The 21351-nt window shown below is 42.3% G+C and overlaps 2 long non-coding RNA genes and 1 pseudogene across 2 annotated transcripts; 1 reads left to right on the top strand and 2 right to left on the bottom strand.

Moving 5' to 3' along the window:
• Positions 1-292: 292 nt before the first annotated feature.
• On the top strand, positions 293-742 carry LOC147356817 (uncharacterized). Its single transcript, XR_015143541.1, has 2 exons — positions 293-433; positions 521-742. It is a non-coding gene; the product is annotated as an uncharacterized LOC147356817 (long non-coding RNA).
• LOC147356816 (uncharacterized) lies at positions 686-7887 on the bottom strand. The gene is made up of 2 exons (XR_015143543.1): positions 6571-7887; positions 686-4329 (listed from the first exon to the last, which is right to left on the bottom strand). It is a non-coding gene; the product is annotated as an uncharacterized LOC147356816 (long non-coding RNA).
• Positions 7888-12520: 4633 nt separating this feature from the next.
• On the bottom strand, positions 12521-14891 carry LOC147356815 (isopentenyl-diphosphate Delta-isomerase 1-like; annotated as a pseudogene).
• Positions 14892-21351: the final 6460 nt, after the last annotated feature.

Raw genomic sequence — 21351 nt, 5'->3', positions numbered from 1 at the left:
CCCGGGCCCGCTCCCGGCCCGCGCGGCCCTCCTCCTCCGGGGCTCGCTCCCGGCGCGCGTTTCGCGTCTCTCGCTGCAGCTGCGGGAACTGCAGGCTGTTTATTCCGAGTGGGGAAAAGGAGGGAAGGTGGGGAGGAGGCCCGGGCCGGTTAAGGAGCGGGGAACGGAGGCATCACCTGTGGGCTTGGCGCGGGGAGAGGCCCCAGGTTCTTGGCCGTCTTCCCCTAGGGGGTTTTACTCGAAGTAAAATTCTCACGGCTCCCCATGCCCACGTTTCTCCCGCGTTTCCATCCCCTCCTCCGGAGAGCTGGAGGGAGGCCCGAGAAGGAGGGCTCGGACCGCCTCAGCCGCACAGCTTGTTTGCCCCGGACTCGCGGTGCCCGGAGCCCCTCGCTAGCTGGGGCCACTCCATCCAATTGCGTGGAGCTTGGAGGTGAGACCTTGGGAGGTCATGAAGTTAGTCACTTGGGTCGGCAGCCGAAGAACTGTTTTGCTCAGCTCTTTGATCCATTCACACTAGACCACGTAGTGAGCTGGAAGAGAATTCCAGAACCAGGAAGTGGAGGCTTTGAGAGGATACAGACAAAACCCGACAGTGACACTTCAAGATGAAGCATCCTGATCGAAATGTTATGAGAACACTGAATGAGAAGTCATCCAGTTTTGAAAGAAGCCCAGGGAAAGATTTCACAATTTCAGACTTTTAACTGTGCAATAATAAACCACTCTTGCTTTTCAACAATTCATCTAAGAATGTTATTGAGCGCCAGTCCTTTCTTTCCAGGGATATATGGGGGAGGGGTTGGGGTGAGGGAGATAGTTAAGCAATGAGAATACAACATGGGTGAATTCCAGGAACTAAAAAGTTAAAAGGTAGTAGACGGAGGTGGAGAAGGCAATGGCAACCCACTCCAGTGCTTTTGCCTGGAAAATCCCATGGACGGAGGAGCCCGGTAGGCTGCAGTCCATGGGGTCGCTAGAGTCAGACACGGCTGAGCGACTTCACTTTCACTTTTCACTTTCATGCACTGGAGAAGGAAATGGCAACCCACTCCAGTGTTCTTGCCTGGAGAATCCCAGGGACGGTGAAGCCTGGTGGGCTGCCGTCTATGGGGTCGCACAGAGTCGGACACGACTGAAGCCACTTAGCAGCAGCAGCAGCAGCAGACGGAGGTAGGTGGTAGAGATGAAGACAGCAGAACACAGGCCAGCCTGGGCTAAGGAGCTGAACTTGCTAAGAGCACTGGAGCAATGGATAGGTGGGGTTTTAAAGTGTAGGGCTGGCATGTTTCCATTTGTGTTGTAGAATAAAAATGTGGAAAACTGAGTGTGACAACTTGAGAGTTCTGGAAACCAGTCAGGAGGAAGCCTGCTAGGGCAGGCAGGCAAAGGAGAACAGATAATCAGTACCAACCACCCTAGAGCTTCAGAGGGTGGACTCAGGAGCCCCAGGGCCTGAGATTCTGGCTGCTAGTTGTATAATCTCAGGCAAGTTTGTTTCTTAATTCTCTGTGCCTCAGTTTCTCATAATAACAGGGTGGTTTTGACGATAAATGACTTGATGAACATAAAGACCTCATAATACTTCCTGGAACACGTTTTGGCTCAAACGTTAGCTATTGCCACCACCACTTTAGAGAGTATCACTGGATGCCAACTTTGTGCCTTGGGTAACTGGGTGCTGCCACTTGCTGAGGTAGGAGGAGGTGAAGCAGGGTGAAAAAGGAAAGGGGGTGACTAAATTTTACAAGTAATCCTTTCATCGGTAACTTAACCCCTTCTGCGCCTTTTAATCACATTCTGACCTACCTTCTACAAAGATGAAAAACAACTTACGGCAGGCAAACAAGGTTTTAAGGCAGTTTTCACACATACACATATACACAACAGTTCAGTTCAGTTCAGTCACTCAGTCGTGTCCAACTCTTTGCGACTCCGTGAACCGCAGCACACCAGGCCTCCCTGTCCATCACCAACTCCCAGAGTTTACCCAAACTCATGTCCATTAAGTCAGTGATGCCATGCAACCATCTCACCCTCTGCTGTCCCCTTTTCCTCCTGCCTTCACTCTTTCCCAGCATCAGGGTCTTTTCAAATGAGTCAGCTCTTCGCATCAGGTGGCCAAAGTACTGGAAGTTTCAGCTTCAACATCAGTCCTTCCAATGAACACCCAGGACTGATCTCCTTTAGGATGGACTGGTTGGATCTCCTTGCAGTCCAAGGGACTCTCAAGAGTCTTCTCCAATGCCACAGTTAAAAGCATCAATTCTTCGGTGCTCAGCTTTCTTTACAGTCCAACTCTCACATCCATACATGACCACTGGAAAAACCATAGCCTTGACTAGACGGACCTTTGCTGGCAAAGTAATGTCTCTGCTTTTTAATATGTTGTCTAGGTTGGTCTTCACTTTTCTTCCAAGAAGTATCTTTTAATTTCATGGCTGCAGTCACCATCTGCAGTGATTTTGGAGCCCAGAAAAATAAAGTCACTGTTTCCCCATCTATTTGCCATGAAATGATGGGACCGGACGCCATGATCTTAGTTTTCTGAATGTTGAGCTTTAAGCCAACTTTTTCACTCTCCTCTTTCACTTTCATCAAGAGGCTATCTAGTTCCTCTTCACTTTCTGCCATAAGGGTGGTGTCATCTGCATATCTGAAGTTATTGATATTTCTCCCAGCAATCTTGATTCCAGCTTGTGCTTCTTCCAGCCCAGCGTTTCTCATGATGTACTCTGCATGTAAGTTAAATAAGCAGGGTGACAATATACAGCCTTGATGTACTCTTTTTCCACTGGTAATCTGCATTTTAAACAAGAACCCTAAATGACTGTGAGTTTTCTCACACTCTGAAGTCTAAAGCTGTATCACAGCTTCAGATCTACCACTTACTAGCTTTGTGACTACAAACAAGAAACTGAACTATTTATTATTTTCATTGAGATTCTTTACTGGATATTTATATGAGGATGTTTATAATCATTGCTTACTTGATCCTTCCAACAATCTGGTGACTTGTTCAAGGACAGCATTGACTGGATGATAGAATTAGGAATCTAACCCACTCTCAGAGCCTCAGTTTCTCCCTCTATGATGTGAGGATAATACACACATCATGATGTTGTTAAATTTCCTCGAATTGTGTATTCCAATTTAAAATGACATGATTATATAAGTCATTGTTTGTTTCTTATTTATTTACAACATTTAAAAATTTACTTTTAATTGGAGGATAATTGCTTTAAGATGTTATGTTGGTTTCTGCCATACAACAATATGAATCAGCCGTAGGTATACATATGTCCCCTCCCTCTTGGACCTCCCTTCCACCCCCTACTCCATCCCACCCCTCTAGGTTGTCACAGAATACTGGGTTGAGCTGCTTGTGTTACACAGCAACTTCCCACTAGCTATCTGTTTTACAATATGGTAATGTATATGTTTCAAAGCCAATCGCTGAATTCATCCCACACTTTCCTTCCCCCACTGTGGTAAAGAACCAATCTGCCAACACAGGAGATGTAAGAGATGTGAGTTTGATCCCTGGGTTGGGAAGATCCCCTGGAGGAGGACATAGCAACCCACTCCACTATTCTTACCTGGAGAATCCCATGGAAAGAGGAGCCTGGCGGGTTATAATCCATAGGGTCACAAAGAGTCGGATATGACTGAAGTGACTTAGCATAGCAAGTAATCTTCCCCTACTGTGTCCACAAGTCTGTTCTTTGTGTCTGCGTCTCTATTTCTGCCTTGCAAATAGGTTTATCAGTACCATTTTCTAGATTCCATATATATGTGTTAATATAATATTTGTTTTTCTCTTTCTGACTTACTTCACTCTGTCTCAAGATTTCATCTATCACACTAGAACTGACTCAAATCCTTTTTTTTTTTTTAATGGCTGAGCAATATTCCGCTGGGAGTCATTGTTTGCTTGAAGAAAAAAACCCTAAAATTTCACAAGGACAATAGTCATGAAAATAAGTCATAAGGAAAATAAATATAGCCACATTTTAGGGATATTGTTTGATCATTTCCAGTCCCATGGCTCATTTATCAAATATTGAGTTATTTTTTTATTAACTTGTGTACTTCAAGGGCTTCCCAGGTGGAGCTAGTGGTAAAGAACCCACCTGCCAATTCAGGAGACATGGGTTTGATCCCTGGGTTGAGAAGATCCCCTGGAAGAGGGCATGGCAACCCACTTTAGTATTCTTGCCTGGAGAATCCCTGGACAGAAGAGCCTGGCGGGCAACAGTCCATAGAGTAGCAAAGAGTAAGACACGACTGAAGTGACTTAGCACTCATGCACAGGTACTTCAAAGGACACTATCAAGAAAGAAAAAAACAAAAAACAAAAAACCATACCTCAGAATAGGAGAAATATTTGTAAATTACATGCCTAATAAGGAACTTGTGTTCAAAATATATAAAGAAATCTTACAACTTGATAATAGATAACCCAACTCAAAGATGGGCAAAGGATCCAAAGAAGATATAAGCCAATAAGCACATGAGAAGATGCTCAATAGTATTAGTCAGGGAATTTTAAATCAAAACTACAATGAGGGACTTCCCTGTTGGTCCAGTGGCTAAGACTCTAGGTTCCCAATGCAGGGAGCCCAGTATCCCACACACCACAACTAAGACCCTGGTGCTGCCAAATAAATAAATAACAAATATTTTTTAAAAACCCACAATGAGATACCACTTCACACTCACTGGGGTGGCTATGCTCAACAAGACAGATAATAGCAAGTGTTGACAAAGTCATGGAAGAATTGAAATCTTTGTGTACAGATGCTGGGAATGTAAACTGGTATAGCCAGTATGGAAAATAGTATGGTGGTTCCTCAAAAAAAATTGAACAGCAAAATCATATGCTGTAGTAATTCTACTTCTGAGTGTTGAAAGCAAGGTCTTGATATACTTGTAGACCTATATTCATAGAAGCATTATTCACAATAGTAAAGAGGTGGAAGTAACCAAGGGGTCCATCAATATTGAATGGATAAACAAAATATGGTAAATACATACAATGGGCTATTACATTATTCCTCAGCCTCAAAAAGGAAGCAAATTCTAACATATGCACAGTATGTATGAACTTTGAAGACATCATGCTAAGTAAAATAAGCCAGTCACACACACACACAAAAACAAGTATTGTATGATTCCTTTTACATGATCTAATCAGATTCATAAGGCTTCCCTGGTGGCTCAGACAGTAGAGCATCTGCCTGCAACGTGGGAGACATGGGTTCGATCCCTGGGTCAGGAAGATCCTCTGGAGAAGGAAATGGCAACCCACTCCAGTACCCTTGCCTGGAAAATCCCATGGACAGAGGAGCCTGGTAGGCTACAGTCCATGGGGTCGCAAAGAGTCGGACACGACTGAGCGACTTCACTCACTCACTCACTCACTCAGATTCATAGAAACAGAGAGCAGAATGGTGGTTGCCAGGGACTGGGAGAGGCGCAAATGGGGAGTTACTGTTTAATGGTTATGGAGTTTCAATTTGGAAAGATAAAGTTCCGAGATGGATGGTGGTAATGTTTGTGCAGTGTATGAATATACTTAATGCTACTGAACTGTACACTTAAAAATAGTTAATATGGTAAGTTTTATATTATGTATATTTTACCACTATTAAAAATACACATTGTACAAATAGTACACACAATGTGATCTCATTTATAAATACACATGCAGAGACTAAAATCTAAAACAAAAGATATACAATGGTAGCTGTCTCTCAGTGGTAGGATTATGGGTGATTTTTATTTTCTTTATATATGTATCATTTTTCTACAGTAAGATTTTGTTACTTTCATGATAAAAACAGTTGTTGAAAACAGTGGTATGTAATAGTAATAGTAATAATGGGATATTACCTAGCCATAAAAAGAAATGTACTAATGCATGCTACAACATAAGTGAACCATGAAAACATGCTAAGTGAAAAAAGCCAGTCACAAAAGACCACATATTGTATGATTCCATTCATATGAAATGTCCAGAATAGGCAAATCCATAGTGAGAGAAAGTAGATTAATGGTTACATAAGGCTGGAGTTGCCAAATGTGGGAGACCTGGGTTCAGTACCTGGGTTGGGAAGATCCCCGGAGGAGGGCATGGCAACCCACTCCAGTATTCTTGCCTGGAGAATCCCCATGAACAGCGGAGCCTGACGGGCTGCAGTCCATGGGGTCGCAGAGTCGGACACAACTGAGCGACTAATCACAGCACAGCACAAGGATGGAGTTGAGGAGACAGAGAAGGGATTGGAGGTATCGGAGAGTTGGGAATAACTACTCAAGGATGCAGCGCTTCCTTTTGGAGTGAAGTAAATGTTCTAAAATTGACTTATTGCAGTGATGGTTGCACACCTCTGTGCATGTACTACAACCCACTGAATTATAAGTTTTAAACAGATAAATTTCATGGTTGTGAATTATCTCTCAATAAAGTTGTTACATAAATCTTATTTTCAGACTCTTTGGATTTTACCTCAATCTAAAACCTTTGGTAGTCACTTAAAAAAAAAAAAAAAGGTTTATTTATATTACTTTTTGGCTGTGCTGGGTCTTCGTTGCTGCACGCAGGCTTTCTCTAGTGGTGACAAGCCGGGGCTACTCTTCACTGTGGTGCCAGGCTTCTCGTTGTGGTGGCTCCTCTTGTTGCAGAGCACAGGCTTCAGTAGTTTCCGTTCACAAGAGCCCTGGCTCAGTAGTTGTGACGTTTGGGCTTAGTTGCTCCGAGGTATGTGGGATCTTTCCCGTCCAGGGATCAAACCTGTATCCCCTGCATTGGCAGGCAGATTCTTTACCACTGAAAAGAAAGAAAGTGAAGTCCCTCAGTTGTGTCCGACTCTTTGTGACCCCATGGACTGTAGCCCACAAGGCTCCTCCATCCATGGACTTTTCTAGGCAAGAGTACTGGAGTGGGTTGCCATTTCCTTCTCTAGGTGATTTTCCCCCAGGGATCGAACCCGGGTCCCCCGCATTTCGGGCAGACGCTTTACCGTCTGAGACACCAGGCAAATCCCCCCGTGGGCACTTTTTGTAGAATCCTTTTCTAAGTCACTCAGTGAAGATGCAAAGTCAACTGCCCTCTGCTGAGCAATTTTAAATGATAGATGCAAACAAAAGACCAATATCAAACTGCTTTCCTGTCCACTCTGTCTTTTCTGCCAAACATTCTACTTCCTATTCTGCAAACTCTGCTGGAAAGAGAAGCTGCTTTTCCTGTTCAACCCAAGTGACTACAGGAAGATGCAAATTGAATTCTTGATAGATCCTATTTCTTTAGAATGACCCTTAGGAGGGTCATCCAATACCAATTTTTCCTGAGACCCAGGTAAAAGTATCATTTAGTTTAAAAACAACAACAGAGGAGGGGATCATTAAACCTATTTCCTAAAGCTGTACTATGAATTAAATGAGAGCACTTACATAAAACACCTGGCCCATATCCCAGCACAGAAACACCATCTCCTGCCTCGCTTTCCTATGTCCTGTTTCCCTAACTGTACCGAGAAGAAACTAAATGTTGTGAGTTGTATTTCTGAGAAACTACTTCTAAAGACATTATGCTCAGCAAACTTTAGTAGCATATCCCAGTTTTTTTTTTGTTGTTTTTTTTTTTAGTGAAGATCTCTTTGTTTTTCATTCTACAAAATGGAGTCAAGCCTAAGGAAAAACATCACTTCCTTGAAGGAATAAGAGCAACCTCTTTCACCAAGTATCTTTCATAACAAACTACGGAAAAAGTTGTACTAGATTATCCCATGGGAGGTAAAGTAGAAAAACATACTCCCCACAGAAATGAACATACTCAATCATTGTCTAGAATTTTCTGAATGAATTGGGGAACGTCAACTAGGGGGCACAGGAGACTAGACCACCCAATAAGGAGTGCCACGTCATCAATGCTGCCCAAACCAGAAAGATGGCTTCATGAAGTGGATTTATGGATTCTAGCCCAAAAAGATTGTCCCTTCAGGACATGTATATGTCTGTGGGATGTAAGAAAACATTAAGAGTTGTATAATCATTGATTTTGCTTTCATTTCTAAACTCTCAGATTCTAAGCAATTCAAAAGGGTGAAATTATCCAGTAGTCAATCAGCAAATATTTATTAAGCACCTAGTGTGACATGCGTTAGGTAACATTCAATGTGACATAGTGCCCACCCTTACAGATTGTGTGGGCTAGTGGAAGACACAGATTCTTCCAGCTATTAACAGTCAGTGATGAGCGCTATGAGGTTGAGGACAGGATGCTATAGAAGCATACAGGGGCAGGGAGCAGGAACGTTTTCATAGGGAAATGGTGTCTGAACTGAGACCTGAAGAATGAGTAGAAGTTAGGGGAAGGAAGTGGAAGAAGAAAGTAACAGTATTAATGGCAGAGGGTCATGAGCAGAGGCCCAGAGGTGAGAAAGTAAATGACTTTTATTGCAGGATATTTAAGTAGTTCAGGATGGCTGGAGAGTTTAAGACACGGCAAGAGAGCACTTCCCTGGTAGTCCAGTGGCTAAGACTCCACATTCCCAATGCAGAGGGCCTGGGTTTGACCCTTGTTACTTAGGGGAACTAGATCCCACATGCCGCAACTAAGACCTGGCACAGTCAAATTCATTAATTAAATTTTTTTTTTAAAGATATGTCAAGAGGAAAGACTAGAGTAATAAACATGGGTCACAAGAGTCAGAGGGAGCTTGAAAAACTTTTCCTGAGGTGAATTTTGCTAGCTATGGTGATAGATGCCTCGTAGAGCTCCAGCTGTGAGGAATGTAGTTGGTTGACGGGCCCCCCTGCTGCACCGTAAGGTCTGCTCAGCATTTCTGCTGATGCCAGGCTCTCCTCGGGGCGGCTGCTCCTAGCCAGTAACTGAGCATGGCAGAGCTGCCAGAGCCAAACCATTTGTACTCAACCTGGGCCTCCTGTATTGGGCAGTCTTGGCTCTGCGGCTCCTGCATGGCATGGTCTGGATTGGCTGCATACTCATCTAGCTGCCTGCAACATGGGTGACCCTTGGCAACACTGTGGAACATAATAAATGATGTTCTGTGACTGCTGGTCTGTATTTGGGGTGCAAGATATACCAGCTTGTCAGCATTGATTAGTAGTTGTTTCTTTGGTGGAGTCTTGGGGATTTCAATGATTAGAACTGGTCGTGGAGCTAGAATATGCCTACACTATTAGCTCCCTCTAAGTAATCTCCACCATGAGTCAATTTTGGATTCCTTGGTACACAAGCTAATGGTGGTTTGAGACCTGGAGACAAAGTGCATCCTGTGGGATCCAGTAGTGGGTGAACAAAGAAGCCTGTACCTGAGATCTCCAGCCCCTTCATTGCATAACTTTGCTGTTGCCACACTGTATCCTTTGCTTGTTAAAAAGCAAACAGGGACCGGGAATTCCTTAACCACTGGTGGCCCAGTGGTTAAGATTCTGTACTTCTAATGCAAGGGGCATGGGTTCAATCCCTAGTCAGGGAACAAGGACCCCACATGCTACAGGGCACGGCCAAATAGTAAAAAAATAAAAAATAAAAACAAACAAATAGAAAAATTGTCCTGTACCAAGAGTGAACACTAATGTAAACTGTGGACTTTGAGAGATAATGGTGTGTCCACGTAGCTTCATGAGTTGTAACAAATGTACCACTCTGGTGGGAGATGTGTAAATGGGGAGGCTGTGCATGTGGGGGGGGACAGGGGGTGTATAGGAAACCTCTGTACTGTCTGCTCAATTTTGCTACTAAAATTGCTCTTTAAAAATAAAGTCTAAAAACACATAAACAAAAAAAATATGAGTGTAAGCTGTTGGAGTCCTGTGAGTCCTTCCAGCAATCAAACATTGAAAGTGATTAAAGCATAGTTAACACAGTCTCCCAACTGGCCTGCCCAAGATGATCCTGGAGCTGCATTACAATTGGAGCCTCTTCCTATGAGAAGCTCTTTCCTTCCTTCCATCTCCTTTTACAGGTGTCAGACCTGGAGTCTGCTCTGAGGTTCTCCCCACATCCTCTTGCTCCCTCTCTGCTTTATCTTTCAAAAGTGTTTCCCCAAATAAATCTTCTGCATTTCTGATTCCCTCCTGATACCTGCTTCTCAGAGCACCTGAACTAGAACCGTGTGTATTAGGAAATAGTCTGGAAAAGTAGGTGTTACAATGAACTTTGAACTGGATAACTCATCACCTGGCTGGCAGGGAATATCCCAGCCCAGGTGGAATGTGGGACATAATTCTTGGCACATTGGTAACTGAAGATTTCACTTGTGGTGTCCTAGAAAAATATCCCAGGGGAGGGGAACACACCTTCGCTTATGCAATGATTCAGGCACTGAAAGAAAAGGGGAAAATGGTGCTTACAAGGACAGTGGATTGGCTAGTTATTACTGAGTTGTACTGATGTCTTGCATAGGAATAATGAAAAAAAAGTTATCCAACACCTAAAAGCTAAGTGGAGAGCCAGAGGGTTCTTGGCTAGCTTATTAAGAGGTCTTTATTGCCTCCATGAAGAGAGAACATAGCAAAAGAGTAAGAGTAGGATTTAATAGAGTCATTGAGCTCCAGAGACATGTAAATGCTCAGCCAGGGCAGGTTATGTCATGCCTAGGTCAGAGTCCTAGGTGAGAAAACCTGGAGTCCTTTGACAGGGCTTCCTCTGGCAGCTCAGATGGTAAAGAATGTGCCTGCAATGTGGGAGACCAGGGTTCGATCCATGGGTCTGGAAGATCCCCTGGAGAAGGAAATGGCTAACTACTCCTCTATTCTTGCCTGGATAATTCCATGGACAGAGGAGCCTGGCGGGCTATAGTCCATGGGATTGCAAAAGAGTTGGACACAACTGAGTGACTAACACACTTTCTTGGGAAGGAGACTTGTAGGGGAATGTTCCTGAGGATTTGGCTCTGCAGACTCTCCTGAACTCTGTAAGGTGTTCAGGAGGTGTAGAGGAATCCAGGCCTCCTTTTAGAGCTAGCTGTCTTCCCACTCAGGAAGACACTGAAGCATCTTCTCTCTGACAAAACAATAAGGTTCCCCCACCCCAATCACACTCTCTTGATTGCTAGGCTGATAACCAAGGCTAAATCCCAGCTTAAGGCCGAAAAAGAAGGAGAGAGATTACAGCAGATGGAGCTTCCAGAATTACCCAGCACATACTGGTAGAAACCAGGAGATTTTGAATTAGACTTTTAAAAAATTATTGACTTATTTGGCTGCACTGGGTCTTAATTGTGGCATGCAAGATCTTCCAGTGGCGGCATGTGTGATCATTAGCTGTGGCACGTGGGATCTAGTTCCCTGACCAGGGATTGAACCTGGGTCCTCTGCATTGGGAGCATGGAGTCTTAGTCCAGGGGGACCACCAGGGAAGTCCCTAGATTGGATTTTGAAGGTTATTGATCAGGAAGACTATATATATATAAAATAAAATTTTCAATAAAATAAAATATTTATTTTATTTAAATAAATATAAAATGGATGAGGAAGGATTCATTGACTTGGGGACCTTCTCTTGGGACGTAGGATTTAATGTCCTGACAAAAATCTCAAGGGTTACTACAATATCACAAAGATGCCTGGAGAAAGCAACAGTCTAAAATGAATGAAGTTGAAATTCCTGAGTTTCCCTGGCAGACTGTAGAGGAAGGAAAAAATGGGCTCAGAGAGGTGGGTGTGCTGCAATGGATACTTCATACAAGCCAGAACAGAGAAGTGTGCTGCTATTTGGGAAAGCCCAGGGGACATGTCATTCAGAATGTGCTAGTGTGGAGAAATTCAGCAGTGGTTCTCCCGTGAAGGCCAGGGGTGACCATAGGAGAGGCAGTTGCAGGCTGTTCTCCTTAAGAGTGATGGGAATGATGTGGGGCCTGTTGAAAATAACAGCAGCTAGGGATTTCCCTCAGAGAAGGGAATGGCACCCCACTCCAGTACTCTTGCCTGGAAAATCCCATGGATGGAGGAGCCTGGTAGGCTGCAGTCCATAGGGTCGCTAAGAGTCGGACACGACTGAGCAACTTCACTTTGACTTTTCACTTTCATGCACTGGAGAAGGAAATGGCAACCCACTCCAGTGTTCTTGCCTGGAGAATCCCAGGGATGGGGGAAGCCTGGTGGGCTGCCATCTATGGGGTCGAACAGAGTCAGAGACAACTGGAACGACTTAGCAGCAGCAGCAGCAGCAACAGGGGCTTCCCTGGTGGTCCAGGGGTTTAGAATCTGCTTTGTAGTGCAAGGACATAGGTTCGATCCGTGGTTGAAGAACTAAGATCCCACATCTCGCAGAGCAACTACTGAGCCTACAGCTAAGACCTGAGGTAGCCAAAACTAAATATAAAAGAATTTTTTTTTTTAATAACAGAGGCCAGATGGCAGCGCTTAATCATGAGAAAGCAGTGTGGGTGGGGGATGCTTCTACCACAAAAACTGGCATGGTTGAAGGGACAGCCAAGGGAGTTGACCCACAGAAACATGTGGAAATGGAAATAGTTAATAACATATGGTGTCTCCAGGGGCAAAATAGATGGGTAGCCAACAAAGCAACTACTTAATAGCTACAGTCAAGACAAGGTTGGAAGAGGCGGAACAGGAGGGGTGCTGCTGCTGCTAAGTCGCTTCAGTCGTGCCTGACTCTGTGCACTGGAGTGGGTTGCCATTGCCTTCTCCGGAACAGGAAGGCAGTCACCCTAATAAAAAGTCTTGATGCCTTGCTCATTTCCCAACCCTGAGCCAGATTACATACAGATCTGGGACCCACTGATGGAAGAGCTGGCCAAGTTCTTAGGCGGAAGCACCCTCGATCCGCTAGTGAACACCAATGATTCCTAGTCGTTCCTCAAAGGAACCTGTTTATTCAAGTGACAGTACACTGAGGAAAAGCGGATACCTAAGTGCTTCAAGGACTGTTGAACACACATCTGAGTTTGATAGTCATAGGCCTGAGGTCATCATCAGTCCCTTTTATTGTGGACCAGTTTTTCAGTACTTGTAGAATCATTCATGAACTTTCATATTCATGTTTTCTAATGTTCAATGAACTGATTCAAATAAAGTTACCTCAACATGTGAAAAGAAAAATCTGTGAGATCATTTTAAACCCGGAAGTTATCTTGATTACACCATTGGTTGCAGAAATCTTCTAGTTCTCCCTTGGACACATAACAATAGCTCTTAATTTCACAGGCATTGGAATCCAAAGCTATTAATACATTCTTCCTCACAAGCAAAATGCACCTAATTTCACCCCAAATGCCATCGGATTACAGTGAATTCTCATTAAAAAATTATTGTCTTTCAGCCCTCAGAATGGGAGAAAATATTTGCAAATGAAGCAACCGACAACAACAAGGGGTTAATCTCTAAAACATACCAATGGATAATGCAGCTCAATATTGAAAAAATGAACAATCCAATTAAAAAAATGGATGGAAGATCTAAATAGATATTTCTCCAAAGAAAACACATGGATGGTTAAAAAGCACATGAAAAGATGCTCAACATCACTAATTATTACAGAAATGCAAATCAAAACTACAATGAGGTATCATCTCACAACCAATCAGAATGGCCGTTGTCAAAAAAAAAATCTACACAGTAAACGCTGAAGAGGGTATGGAGAAAAGGGAACCCTCCTACACTGTTGTTAGAAATGTAAACTGGTATAGTTGCTACAGAGGTTCCTTAAAAAACTAAAAATAGAGTTACCATATGACTTAGCAACCACTCCTGGGAGTATATCCAGAGAAAAACACTACCCAAAAGAATAATGCACACCAATATTCATGACAGCACTATTTACAATAGACAAGATGTAGAACCAACCTGAATGTCAAGCAACAGAGGAATGGATAAAGATGTGGTACATATACACAATGGAATATTATTCAACCATCAAAATATGACATCATGTCATTTGCATCAACATGGATGGACCTAAAGATTGTTCTACTGAGTGAAGCAAGTCAGACAGAGAAAGACAATACCATACGATATTGCTTATATGTAGAATCTAAAAAGAAAACTACAAATGAACTTATTTATAAAACAGAAATACAGTTACAGATGTAGAAAATAAACTTCTGGTTACCAGAGGGTGTGGGGGAGGGATAAATTGGATGATTGGGCTTGACATATACACACTAATATATGTAAAATAGATAACCTGAACAAATAATAAATAAATAATAAGAACCTACTGTATAGTACATGGAACTCTTCTCAACATTTTGTAGTGGCCTATATGGTAAAAGAATCTAAAAAAGGGTGGATATATGTATATGTATAACTGATCCACTTGCTGCACGGTAGAAATTAACCCAACATTGTAAATCAACTATATCCCAATAAAGTTTTTAAAAAAGGACTTCTCTAGTGGTCCAGTCATTAAGAATCTGCCTTCTGATGCAGGGGACTCAGGTTTGACCCCTGGTCTGGGAACTAAGATCCCCCATACCTCAGGGCAACTAAGCCCACATGCTTTAACTACTAAGCCCACGCATCACAAACTAGAGAGAAGCCCGTGTGCTGCAATGAAAAAGATCCCACTGCTGCAACTAAGACCAGATTCAGTCAAAAATAAATAAAATTTTAAAAGTTAGTATCGTCTGGGGAAACCTGTGCCATGGAAATCACTAATTCAGCTTTTAAAGGCCTCTGTGCTGCCCTTCGTATTTCAGTTGCATTATTTTCTTCAAGTTCCCCTTTATGACTTAATGGATAACTGCAAGTGCTGGTAAAACAAAATGGAAAGGAAATTTTAGCATCTGATCTCTGCTGTATCAGGAGTTGATTTTCTGTGTTGAATAAGATGACGCTTAAGGCTTGATGCAATAGTCTTTTCGCAATGTTTTCAACCAAGACACAATTCATTTTGATTCTAGGTCTAATTTTGTTGTCGTTTTCATGGATAAGAATATACATCACTACCAGAAATGGAAATCATTGCTCATCAGAATTGTCAATATTTGTTTCAGGCACTGTTAGCACATGTCTATCCTGTCCTAAATATCCTTGCTCTGGCTGCAGCAGAAGGTCCCAGGGCTGAGTCAGACAGCAAGAACCAAGAAAGCACAGCTGGGCTTGAAATGTGTCTCCCTAGGACTTGCAGGTCACAGCTGATTGGCTCAAAAGTAACTCCTACCCAAGATTTGCTTTCTCTCACTTTGCTACAGGTAATTGGTTCAAGAATAGGAAACTGAATCAGTGATTCTCTCCTATAAGGATTGTGGAATGGGGTGGGAAAGAGTGGACTTAGTCACTTGCCAAATGGTTACATGGTATGGCACAGATGTGTCCTTTTCTTTGCCTGTGTTTTCTGCCCTGTGGCTAGAAAAAGCCAGTCCACAGAAAAGAAAGTGGTGGACTGAAGGTGCAGAGAGAGGAGAGAGGTTGAGCCCTAGCAGTGCTCCCAAGGCTCTTTCCATTTCTTTCCTTTTTTTTTTTTTTAACAGAAATGTCATTGATTTACAACATTGTGTTAGTTTTCCTTTGTTTTTTAATTCGGCTGCATGGGTCTGGCTTGCAGCACGCAGGATGTTTTTTTTAGTTGCAGCATGTGGGATCGAGTTCCCCGACCAGGGATTGAACCCAAGGCCCCTGCATTGGGAGCTTGGAGCCTTAGCCACTGGACCACCAGGGAAGTACCTTTTGTGTTAGTTTTAGGTGTACAGCATCCTGCCTCAGCATTTTTGCAAATTATATTCCATTGTAGTTTATCGTATTTTTAAAATTTGATTTTAGAGTCAGTCCTTTATCAAAAATGAAAGGATTAGATGAGACTGACTACAAAATAAGAATTACATATGTGTGTCTGTACATAAAATATCAGCATAATCTCTGTATTTATTGCATGGCATATATTCATACTTATATACAGACATTCATACCGAATACAGTGCAGGCAAAAGAAACAGAATGGTTAGTTCTACCTGGTGGTCTCAACTATGAAAATACTTCAAACCAGTGAGTTTGCTTGAACTGAACTGAGATAGAAAAGGCCACATGAACATCTAATTGGATGAGACTTACCCTGGAAGGTGAAGATATTGTCATTTTTTGTTGTTGTTGTTGTTGTTGTTGCCATTCTGATTCTTTAATGGTCAAAGAACATATTCTACACTGTTTCAGTCCTTTTAAATGTGAGACTTGTTTTATGCCCAGGATATAGACTATCTTGGTGAATGTTACATTTGCACTTGAGAAGAATGTGTATTTTGCAATCATTAGGTGTCATGTTCTATAAATAACAGTTAGGTCGAGTTGATTGATAATGTTCAAAGCTGCACCTATTGATTTTCTTTCTACTTAACCTATCGATTGCCCAGAGAGAATTGTTGAAATTTGAAACTGTCATTGTGGATTTATTTCTCATTTCATTTTTGGTTTCCTCTATTTTGAATTTCATTTACTAAGTATACACATACTTAGGATTCTTATCTTCTTGATGGATTGTCCTTTTTGTCATCATGAAAAAATGTTTAAAATCTCTGGTAGTACTCCTTCTTCTGGAATTTACTTTGTCTGATATTAGTTTAGATTGCTTATGATTGGTGTTTGCATTTTTTCCATTCATTTATTCTAGAATTGATGCTTTTGAACTGTGGTGTTGGAAAGACTCTTGAGAGTCCCTTGGACTGCAAGGAGATCCAATCAGTCCATCCTAAAGGAGATCAGTCCTGGGTGTTAATTGGAAGGACTGATGTTGAGGCTGAAACTCCAATACTTTGGCCACCTGATGAGAAGAGCTGACTCATTGGAAAATACCCTGATGCTGGGAAAGATTGAGGGCAGGAGGAGAAGGGAACAACAGAGGATGAGATGGCTGGATGGCATCACCGACACAATGGACATGAGTTTAGGTGAACTCCGCGAGTTGGTGATGGACAGGGAGGTGTGATTCATGGGGTCGCAAAGAGTCGGACACGACTGAGCAACTGAACTGAACTGCTGCTGCTAAGTCGCTTCAGTCGTGTCCGACTCTGTGCGACCCCATAGATGGCAGCCCACCAGGCTCTGCCATTCCTGGGATTCTCCAGGCAAGAACACTGGAGTGGGTTGCCATTTCCTTCTCCAATGCATGAAAGTGAAAAGTGAAAGTGAAGTCGCTCAGTAGTGTCCAACCCTCCGCGACCCCACGGACTGCAGCCCACCAGGCTCCTCTGTCCATGGGATTTTCTAGGCAAGAGTACTGAGGAACTCTTTTAAAAGCATTTCTTAATAATGCAATTCTGAGGGAAATTTCCCTCTCACCCTTTGCTTATCTGAAAGTATATTTCATTAGACTGGTAACTTTTTATCTTTCAGCATTTTAAAGAGGGCATTTTGGGGGTGGGTGCTTGCATTGTTTCTAATGAAAACTGTTTGGTCCTCTAGATGTAATGTATCTTTGTTCTTCTCTACTTTTAAGATCTCTATTGCTTGTTTTTAGCAATTTGATTATAATGTCCTTTGGCATGTTGCTATTTGAGTTTTTTCCTGCTTAAGGTTCATTGAGCTTTTTGGATCTTTAGCGTACTTCTGCATGGCACCCCAAATGTCCATTTTTGGGAAAAAACCTAAGATTGTGTAAAAAATAAGAGTCAAAATCTCTGTGGCAGAAAGTGAAGAAGAACTAAAGAGCCTCTTGATGAAAGTGAAAGAGGAGAGTGAAAAAGTTGGCTTAAAGCTCAACATTCAGAAAACTAAGATCATGGCATCCGGTCCTATCACTTCATGGCAGATAGATGGGGAAACAGTGGAAACAGTGGCTAACTTTATTTTTCTGGGCTCCAAAATCACTGTAGATGGTGATTGCAGCAATGAAATTAAAAGACGCTTGCTCCTTGGAAGGAAAGTTATGACCAACCTAGACAGCATATTAAAAAGCAGAGACATTACTTTGCCAACAAAGGTCCGTCTAGTCAAGGCTATGGTTTTTCCAGTGGTCATGTATGGATATGAGAGTTGGACTATAAAGAAAGCTGAGTGCCAAAGAATTGATGGTGTTGGAGAAGACTCTTGAGAGTCCCTTGGACTGCAAGGAGATCCAACCAATTCATCCTAGAGGAAGAGATCAGTCCTGGGTGTTCATTGGAAGGACTGATGCTGAAGCTGAAACTCCAATACTTTGGCCACCTGATGAGAAGAGCTGACTCATTGGAAAAGACCCTGATGCTGGGAAAGATTGAGGGCAGGAGGAGAAGGGGATGACAGAGGATGAGATGGTTGGATAGCATCATCGACTTGATGGACATGGGTTTGGGTGGACTTCGGGAGTTGGTGGTGGACAGGGAGGCCTGGCATGCTGCGGTTCATGGGGTTGCAAAGAGTCGGACACGACTGAGTGACTGAACTGAACTCAACTGAATCTAGACATGATACTGTTTTGCCACATGTGCATGAGAGAGTATTCAAATCAAATAAAGCTGGTTGACCTTAAAATGATCTCCTCAGTCTTTAAATAAACTTCAAGCAACCTGCATCCCTGTTAACTCATTTACTCATTCATTCATTCAGCCAAAGTATCCTCAGTCCTGCCCTGATGTCAGGCACTTACCTGCTTAGAGCTAAGAGAACAAAGTTGAATCAGACGGTGCCCACTGCCCTCAAGAATCACAGAACAGGGTGAAGAGCATCACTGCCCAAGGCAGACTGACACTTCAGAGACCCCAATAACGAAGGTTTTTCTGCAAATTCAAAAACAGCTTTTCTGCAAATTCAAAAACATTATAAATAACAAAGAGCTCAGAAGACTGTACACGGAAAGATTTAGAAATATATCATTGATTTGAAGGTGGTAAATTTTAAAGAAAAGTAGGATGCAAAATTGTACATGTAGTATGGTTACAACCAAAACATTTTATATAGAGAAAAGACTGGAAGGGAATATACCAAAATGTCAATAGTAGGTAACTTTGGTTATTTGGTGATTATTTCATAATTATTGGTCATTACTTTTTTCTTTTTTCTGGCCCACTTGGTTTTAGGCCTTAGACTGTTTTGCATGCCTGTGATAATTGTTATTATGTATTTATATAATAATTTTTTACTTTATAAAAATTTTATATAATAAGGGTAGCCATTCCTTTCTCCAGGGGATCTTCCTGACCCAGGGATTAAACCCAGGTCTCCTGCACCAAAGGCAGATTCCTTATACTCTGAACCACCAGGGAAGTCCTATATAATGACTTCAGATCAGATCAGTTGCTCAGTCGTGTCCGACTCTTTGCGACCCCATGAATCGTAGCACGCCAGGCCTCCCTGTCTATCACCAACTCCCGGAATTCACTCAGACTCACGTCCATCGAGTCAGTGATGCCATCCAGCCATCTCATCCTCTGTTGTCCCCTTCTCCTCTTGCCCCCAATCCCTCCCAGCATCAGAGTCTTTTCCAATGAGTCAACTCTTCGCATGAGGTGGCCAAAGTACTGGAGTTTCAGCTTTAGCATCATTCCTTCCAAAGAAATCCCAGGGCTGATCTCCTTCAGAATGGACTGGTTGGATCTCCTTGCAGTCCAAGGGACTCTCAAGAGTCTTCTCCAACACCACAGTTCAAAAGCATCAATTCTTCAGCGCTCAGCCTTCTTCACAAGCCAACTCTCACATCCATACATGACCATAGGAAAAACCATAGCCTTGACTAGATGGACCTTTGTTTGCAAAGTAATGTCTCTGCTTTTGAATATGGTATCTAGGTTGGTCATAACTTTCCTTCCAAGGAGTAAGCGTCTTTTAATTTCATGGCTGCAGTCACCATGTACAGTGATTTTGGAACCCAGCAAAATAAAGTCTGACACTGTTTCCACTGTTTCCCCATCTATTTCCCATGAAGTGATGGGACCGGATGCCATGATCTTAGTTTTCGTTGAGCTTTTTAGCTTTTAATTAAGAATACTTAGTATGTGAAAAGTGAAAGTGAAGTCGCTCAGTCGTGTCCGACTCTTTGTGACCCCATGGACTGTAGCCTATCAGGCTCCTCTGTCCATGGGATTTTCCAGGCAAGAGTGCTGGAGTGGATTGCCATTTCTTTCTCCAGGGGATCTTCCTGACCCAGGAACTGAACCCGGGTCTCCCACATTGCAGGCAGACGCTTTACCGTCTGAGCCACCTCATTAATTATCACTACCTTCATTTTTCTCAGTTAATTCTCACAATCTATCGAGAGAAGCACTACTATTATCTTTATTTTACTGATGTTCCTAGAGTTTAAAAAACTTTTCATCATCACGTGACTAGCAAGAAGCAGTCAAGAAGCAGTCAGGCAGCTTATGCTCCTCACTTCAGGGTGACTATGACAGCTTCAATTTCTTAGTGACATAAGCACCAAGCTTAACAAAGACTCTCTTTCAGTTAAGCTTCTTTGTGGTGCCTGTTTATTAATTAAAAAATGTAAGAATTGCTAACATTGAAAAGAGTGGCACAAAGATTATATTAGTCACTCAAGTTTTTTCATACATTTTTCTGTTTGAATGAAATCCTTTTTACTTTTTAAATTAAAAACAATTAGTCACACATTCATTTCTACTGCATTGATAACATGCTTGTCTCTGGATCATAATAATAGGACTTATTTAGACTGCAGCAACTGCCAGGCATCTATGACTAAGAATTTAATGACCCACCACAATATCATTAATTCTCTACACATTTTTCCATGCCCAAATAAATTCTCTGTAAATTTCAAGACCCAGTTCATATATCCCATGGTCCCTTCCAGAATCACTCTAGCCACTCTGCTAATTTTCCTTTCCCTGTGTTCCAAAGACACAATAACCCTAACCCAACAATTGGCTTCTTGATCAAATATTGTTCCTAATTGATTCAAGCAATATTTATTGTATGCATCTTATGTGCAGGATAGAATGTTCTCCATTGCTTTTTTTGAGAGAAAATCTTGTACTTTGGCTTCAATTGTTCTTGGATTTATTGTGTCACCTGCATGAGCAAACACAGAATGAGTATCTAATAGGTATTTTTGCATTTGCTTCCTCTCACCTGGTCCTAGAACTGGTGCTTTCTCCTACTACCTTAGTCCTTTAATTCTTGTCCTTTCCCTGGGCCTCTGTGTTTGAAAACTGTATTGCCTTTCCATTAATCATCAGCATTTTAAAATTCCCAAAGTTATTCAGCACTTCTTCTTGATTTCTTCCTGTATCATTCTAATTCCTCTTCTAAACATAATCTCCTCTTGAACGATATATTTGGGTTTTTGTCTATATTTAGCTCTTGGCTTCTTATCCCCCTATCTTCCTCTGCCTTCCTGTTCTGTTTCATTTGTTCCTTAGATGTTGCTGTTCCCTTGGGGCAAACACACATGCTAGCGCACACACACACTTCCCACCCCTGAGCGTTCCCTCA

The sequence above is a fragment of the Bos grunniens genome, chromosome 16, assembly GCF_055505025.1.
Source record: "Bos grunniens cultivar Pamir isolate PY7600 chromosome 16, Bosgru_T2T1.0, whole genome shotgun sequence".
NCBI classification, from domain to species: domain Eukaryota; kingdom Metazoa; phylum Chordata; class Mammalia; order Artiodactyla; family Bovidae; genus Bos; species Bos grunniens.
The sequence above is the reverse complement of the archived record's forward strand: the minus strand, read 5'-3'. Positions and strand labels throughout refer to the sequence as shown.